Below are 7,029 nucleotides of genomic sequence, written 5' to 3' on the forward strand. Positions count from 1 at the left end.
CTTAGTTTTTCATACATTTTAATAATTAACATTATATTACAAATGGATACTTTTTATTGAAGTCTTTAGTTTTTAAGTAGCATTGCACATAGTATTCTCTCATAATTTAAATAATTTTCTCTGTATTTCTCCCCAGCATGGCAGAGATTGCAAGCTATAGAGTGCAGGCTTTCAGTATTGGCACACCATTTGCTTGTTTTGTGGCTTGAACAAGTATATTAAGGCTCTGAGGCTTGTTTACTCACCTAAAAATTGGAATAAAAATGATAATCTACCTGATAAGTTTGATTAAATTGCTAATGATTATAAATTATAAACTTAACAAAGTTTCTGGCACATAGCCACAAGTAAATGATAGGTTTTTAAAAATCATTATTTTATTTCTTATTTTAATTGTTACATATCTTTGTTTTTTTCCTGCTTTTGGATTACTCTTGCCATTTTATATTGTGTATTTTTTCAAAGGAACCAGCCCTGAATTTATATATCGATCCTAGTATGCTTTTTAATTTATTATTAATTTTAAAACTTAATTCTTTGTTATTTAATTTCTCGCTTTTGTAGGCATATTTGGGTTTACTTTCCCTACCTAGCTCTATAATCCTCAAAGTTTACTCCTTATTTTCTGTTTACTATATTTAAAAAATAATCTTAATGCTCTGAATTTTTCTGAGTACGGTTTTACCATTTTCTCTTTCTTTCTTTCTTTCTTTCTTTCTTTCTTTCTTTCTTTCTTTCTTTCTTTCTTTCATTTTATTTTTTATGCCTACATCACCTGGTCTTCCTAAGGTGATCTCTAATCCAAATACTAACCAGGCCCAACTCTGCTTAGCTTCTGAGATCAGAAAGGATCAGGTGTGTTCAGGGGAGCATGGCCATAGACAACATTTTCATTTTTTAAGTGAAATCTAAGTAATCTAAATACTCTCTAATTTAGTTTTGCTAAAGGAGTTATTGAGGAGAATAACAATATTTTATTTTACTGTTTTAATTTCTTTTCTTTTTTCTTAGCAAATTTCTTATGTTCAGTAATTCAATTGTCTAAGATTTTAATTTTACCCTTGACTACATCCAATGTAGTTTAGTTGTTATATTATGGTCTTATATTTCCTGAAATCCTTTTTCATCACACCCATCTCCTTTTTCATCTCATTGTTATCTTTTATTTCATTATTTTATTTTTATTTTTCATTTAAATTAAAAAAAAATTTCTATTACCTTTCATTTCAATGTTTTCTTCTTCATTGTTCTCTCAGTTTATAGAGGCCAGGTCTTTTAAAATAGGATGTCAGCCAAGTTCCAAAAACTTCCTTCTAGATTTTACTATAACCCATCTTTGAAGCTCTCCAGCATATAGTTTCTTTAACTTTACATCATTTCTTTTGTTGTTGTTGTTGTTTGTTTTAATCCACAGCTCTCTTTTGTATGTTTTATTTTCCTTTTTGTATCTTGGAAAAGGTGAAATATAGCCAGACTGAGTCAGATCTTACTACTTTGTCCATTGGAATGGGAGTTGAATCTTTGGATTAAATCTACAACTGGAGATTGTGTTGATGAACATAGTTTTGATTATATTTCTAATTAATAGGAGATTTTCACCTAGTGTACCTTATCTCTATTGTTTGTTAGGTCTTCTTTCTACATTCTCTGCATGGTAATTCATATTCATGTCTTTGTAATACTTAATTCTAGGAGGTACTGTTACAAGGATTCCTCTTTTCTGCTTCCCCTTTATAGTGCTTAACTTGTGGGTGTCACAATCTTTGTAATTCATTACTACTTTGCCAGTTTTCCTTTACCTTTAACTTACATATTTTCTGAAATTTGAAAGATCTTCCAGGTGATACCACTCCTAAGCTTGGACAAGTGCCTACGTCCTTGGCTGCATGCCGTAGAGAGGCCCACTCTGAGTCATTTCCGGCCATTCCAAGCCCACAAGGCTAAGTTTCTATGGGTCTAATGGGAAGTATACACCTGTAGCCCATGCATTCTCTTGTAAAACATATAAAGGGAACCTGGATTCCCAAGCTTTCCCATCTAAATGACCCAAATTTACTGTTCAGGCTTGCACAGTTTTCTGTGGTCCGTCTTGTCGAGTAATGGGCTGTGTCCATTCCTTGGCTTTAGGGGTGACCTAAAGATACCTGTTAAAGTTGTGGTAAGAAGAATGACCACTACTAGGTATGAAGACTGGGATGACCAGTGCATGAGCAAAATACCCCTTGTGGGGCAGGCTGGCTAGGATATGGGAAAAGAAGAGGACCAGAAGCCAGCCAACTCAATACAGACCCCCGAGGAAATATGGATACTAAAATATAACCTAAACTTTGAGGTTATTATGAAGATGTACTTTTAAATACAGGAAAGTAATGATATTTTATTTATGAGGGTTTTTTTTTTTTTAGCTTGATTTATAATTTTTAAATACTCAGAAGTAAGATATATAGGCCTTTATCTTTGCTCTTTCTCTGGGCTCCACAATTGTTAGGAGTGAATCTGCTTCCAGGTAGTAAGAAAGTGATGTGGGAAAAAGAAGGGCAAAGAAGAGTGGAACAGAACTCTGCCCCACAGAGCTGGAGCTTCCAGAAAGGTAGAAAGAAATCAATGCCCTAATTTTTTGTGTTTTAAGTCCCCTAGTTCTCCCAGTCTGGGTACTAATAATGGATTTTATTACCAATCCTCTCCTGTGGTCATAGTAGTAACAAATATAAAATTGTGTACTTTTTATAATATTTCAGAAGCAAAGGTCACTATGTGTCAGTGCAGAGGGGCTGATTTAAGAAGCCGGTCTCATCATCTTTATATTGGAAAGAATTATTTCTAAGTGAATGGTATCGGATAAACTTTTATGCTAAAGCAGAGAATAAAATTCTTTTATCTGCCAATGTGGTGCTTTTGAGGGAACAGATAGTAAAGTATATAAAATCAGCAATATAATTTGACATACCGAGATAATTTTTATTGATGTCGCATAACTTCAATAGTTTTTTTTACTGGTTTCTAAGATTATAAAAAATGCAATTTGAGTCAATTTATAAAAGTTGTATTTGATTTTAAAGAACTGGGGTTTTATGTATATATTTCATAGTATTCATTTATTCATTCAAGACATGTATGTGTCAGGCACTGCTTTAAATGCTAGACTATAATGGGGAATAATAACACTGAAGATGGGTTTGGTTTTATGAAATGAACAAAGAGGAAACACCGATTTGGGGGTACTATTTGAAAGACTTGCACATGCCTATTTTGGATTTAATATTTGTGTCCCCCCTCCCTGCAATTTACATGTGGAAGTCTCTACCCACAACATGACTATATTTGGAGTAAGGAAGCAGTTAAAGTTAAAGGAGGCCAGAAGGGTGGGGCCCTGATCTGATGGGATCAGTTTCCTTATGAGAAGTGAGGCTTCCCGCAGTTTCTGTTTTTCTCCACCACATGAGGACAAAGCAAAAAAGTGGCTGTTTACCAGCTAGGAAGAGAGCTCTCACCAGGAATGGAACCAGTTGGCAACTTGATGTTGGACTTACAGCCCCCAGAACTATGGCATTTTACTATGGCAGCATCAGCCATGATATATTTTGGTACTAGGAATGGATGCTGTTGTAACAAATACCCAAAACATGGAAATAGCTTTGGAACTAGGTAATGTGTAGAAGTCAGAAGTGTTTTAAGGCATATGTTAGTAAAATTTGAGATTTCTGTGAAGAGACTATAGGAATATGGGTATTAAAAGTCATTCTGGTGAGGTCTCAGACAGAAATGAGGAATAAATGTGTCAGAGTCGGGGGTATTGCTGACCTGACCCAGAAGGTTCAACAATGTGAGGCCCAGTTGGATAAATGCATAAAAGGCAGACACGAGGATGAAACAGCAGGCATCAACTTTATCCTGCGGAGAGCACTTCTGTTAGGAAGTGCAGTTCTCTTGGAGAGTGCAGTCTACTGCATGGGGCACGCAGTCTTGCTTGCACTTCTGCTCCGCTTTCTTGTGCTCCCCTTCTGCTGTCCTTCTCTTTCCAGGGGATGGCTCTTCACACAGCAAAGTACAAAAGTGGTATTTAGCCACACATGCATGATACAGTAGTTTGAATTATGTTTACATATTTTCTAAATCTGAGGTCCTGTTCCTCGCCTCGGGCCTGGATTACAGCCAGACCTTGAACCAGCCGGACCGTGGGCCAGTCAGGCCTGGTGCCCACAAGGTGATTGGAAACTGTAGGAAAAGTGATCCTTGTTATAAAATGGCAAAGAACTTGACTGGATTGTATTTTGCTGTTTTGCGGAAGGTATAACTTGTGAATGCTGAAATGAGGTATTTAGCTAGGGAGAATTCTAAGCAAAATATTGTCGATGTGGCTTGCATCTTCCTCATTACTTTATAGTAAAATTTGAGAGGAAGAATATAATTGAAGAAAGAATTGTTAAGCAAAAAGAAAGCAGAACTTGAAGATTTGGGAAATCCTTGAACTATCAATATTGCAAAAAAATGAGAAAGCATATTCTGAAGAGAAAAGTAAATGTTTGATAAAGAGGTCATGAGTGTAACTTGTGAACTTAATCAGACATCTCAGCAGAAGCCAAGAATAGAGATAGGATTATATCAACAGAGATACTGCCTGTTTGAACTAAAAGGGACAGAGAAAGTGAGGAAGAATGAAGGAAGGCTGTTGGACTTCTTGGATTCTATGTGACCAGACCATAGTGTTATTTAGCTGTATATGTGTGCTATTCATCAAGTAATGGGAAGAATGACTCTGAAGGCAATCTACCACAGGCCCAAGGAAAGGCTGCTTCCCCTTGTTGCAGAGTTCAGGGTTCAGGCAGAGAACCAAAGGAGCTGGACCACACCCCTAACTCAGCAGAAGTCACCCCACAGAGTCAGAAGTAGGAAGAGGAGTAGGATTGTCTGTCTACAGAGCTGTGGAAGTTATGTTGCCATACCAGTGGGCCTGGAAGGCAGGACAATGAATTGATGAGGATTATTTTTGTTGACGTAAGAACATCCAAAGCAGGAGAGAATTTTTATAAGAGTTTATTAGAACCAAACTGATGATGTGCCAGGAAGTGAGATCTCAAATGCTCCAAAATGACAGTTTTGCAGTTTCTTCTATACATTTGGAATTAAGGAGGGAACTAAGGAAGATTACATGAAGGTAGGAGAAAGTAAGGCAAAGAAATCTTTATGATAGGAATATGGAATAGTTAACAAGGTTACATGCTCCCTTGAGGGTCTGAAAAAGAAATTACTCTGGGATTTTAAAGGTGTAGTAACCTAGACGCACAAGAACAATGGCCAGGGCTTGCTTATGGCAAAGATAAACCTTTATACAGGGGTGACTATCTATCATGACCTGCCCAGTCAGGAATTATAATCAGATCACCCTGTGAGGTTACTTTTAGTCAGATATATTAAATGGTCCCTCTTTTTTTGTCCATATTCTCAAGCAACGTTACTTCAGTGGAAAAGCCTATAGGCTCTTAATCTAAAAGTATGTACATATGATAAATTTATAGTTAGTTCTACCTCCTCATTTAAAAATTAAAGAATCAAAGCTCAGAGTGGTAAAAAAATGTCTATTAGATTTTGAGCACTTTTAGGTGCCATGCCTTATTTATCTTTGTATAACTACCTCTGTAACATAAAAATTATGGTGCATAAAAATTAATTGGGAAATAAATTTTATCAATAAATATTTATAAATGTTTGCTAAATGCTAGCTCTCCATTTATTATGGCAGATAAACCATAAATATTATTTTTTTCCCTGTCATACCTTTCTCACCATCAAAACTGACCAGTTTAGGTAACCTATGATATGGTCTTAAATTTATAAGAATTATACTAATTATCTTCGAAAAGATTTACGAAGATAGTATAGCTATTATAAGGCAAATACAATGAACCAGCTGCAGTAAAAACAAACCTTCAAAGACCAATAAGGAGCTTCTGAAAATTAAAAATATTGTTACTCAAATAAAAAATTAAATAGAAAGGCTGGAAGAAAAAATTGAGAAAATCACAACAACATTGTGAAAATTAATAAGAGAAACCTCATTAAAATGGAGTCAGGAGGCTAGAAGAGAGGACTTTCATGCAGGTGTCAGTCAATGCATGCCCCTGACCCCAACAGAAAGAAACATACCTTGCATCTCCAACAGGAAGTGATAGGACTTTACTACCCAGCAGGAGGAAGGAAAGATTCCTCCTTGTCCAGTAACAGCTCAGCCAATAGGAGACAGCCATAACTCAGTCAATGAAAAGTCACTATACTTTGAAGTTCCAATTTCTCTGACGGGTACTTTGTTTACAATAGCTCCTCCTAAGTTTATAAAAGAGCAGTGTTCTCCTTTGTATCTCTGGAGTTTCTTGTGGTTTGCCATTAGACCACATGTTCTGAATTGCAGTTCTTTGCTATTCCCAAATAAAACATTTTGCTGGAAAAATATCTGATTGTCTATTTGTTTAAGATTAACATAATTTGATTGCCCTATAAGTGATCCAGAGAAGACTCCAGACATCTCCCAGGCTGCTGAGTAAAAAAGTTCATTACCCACAGAGCCCACTGAGCTCACTGATTCCTTGGTGAACTTGAAATTTAAGAGTGAGTCTTTCTCCTTGATCCAAGTTTCTGCTCTTATTGTGTGGTGAAGCTCTTCAGGTTTTATTTGGGATCTAACTTAAGGCTTCATCCTTTTCTGATTATGGCCTTGTTCTATTAGGCACATCAGTCTGATTCTTTTGAAATCAGGCTGTTCCACTGGAACTGTGCTGACCATTGGTCCAAATCTCTTGGGAACCGGGTTGTTTCTGCTGAAACTGGGCTGGCCTTCCATCTGATTCCTTTTGGATCCAGTATGGTTCACTGGAATTGTGCTATTCAGTCTTCAACTGGTTCCCTTTTGGAACTGGACTGTTCTTATTGGAATTGTATTGTTCAGTCTTCAGTCTGACTTTTTGAAATTAAACAGTTCCTCATGAAACTATGCTGGCAATTTGTCTTGAGGAATATTTAAGTTTTGCTCTAGAA

At 36.2% G+C, this 7,029-nt stretch overlaps 1 pseudogene; it reads right to left on the bottom strand.

Annotated features, from left to right (window-relative positions):
• Positions 1–763: 763 nt before the first annotated feature.
• On the bottom strand, positions 764–883 carry LOC118607614 (annotated as a pseudogene).
• Between the last annotated feature and the right edge of the window lie 6,146 nt (positions 884–7,029).

The sequence above is a fragment of the Rousettus aegyptiacus genome, unplaced genomic scaffold (assembly GCF_014176215.1).
Source record: "Rousettus aegyptiacus isolate mRouAeg1 unplaced genomic scaffold, mRouAeg1.p scaffold_m13_p_8, whole genome shotgun sequence".
NCBI classification, from domain to species: Eukaryota; Metazoa; Chordata; class Mammalia; order Chiroptera; family Pteropodidae; genus Rousettus; species Rousettus aegyptiacus.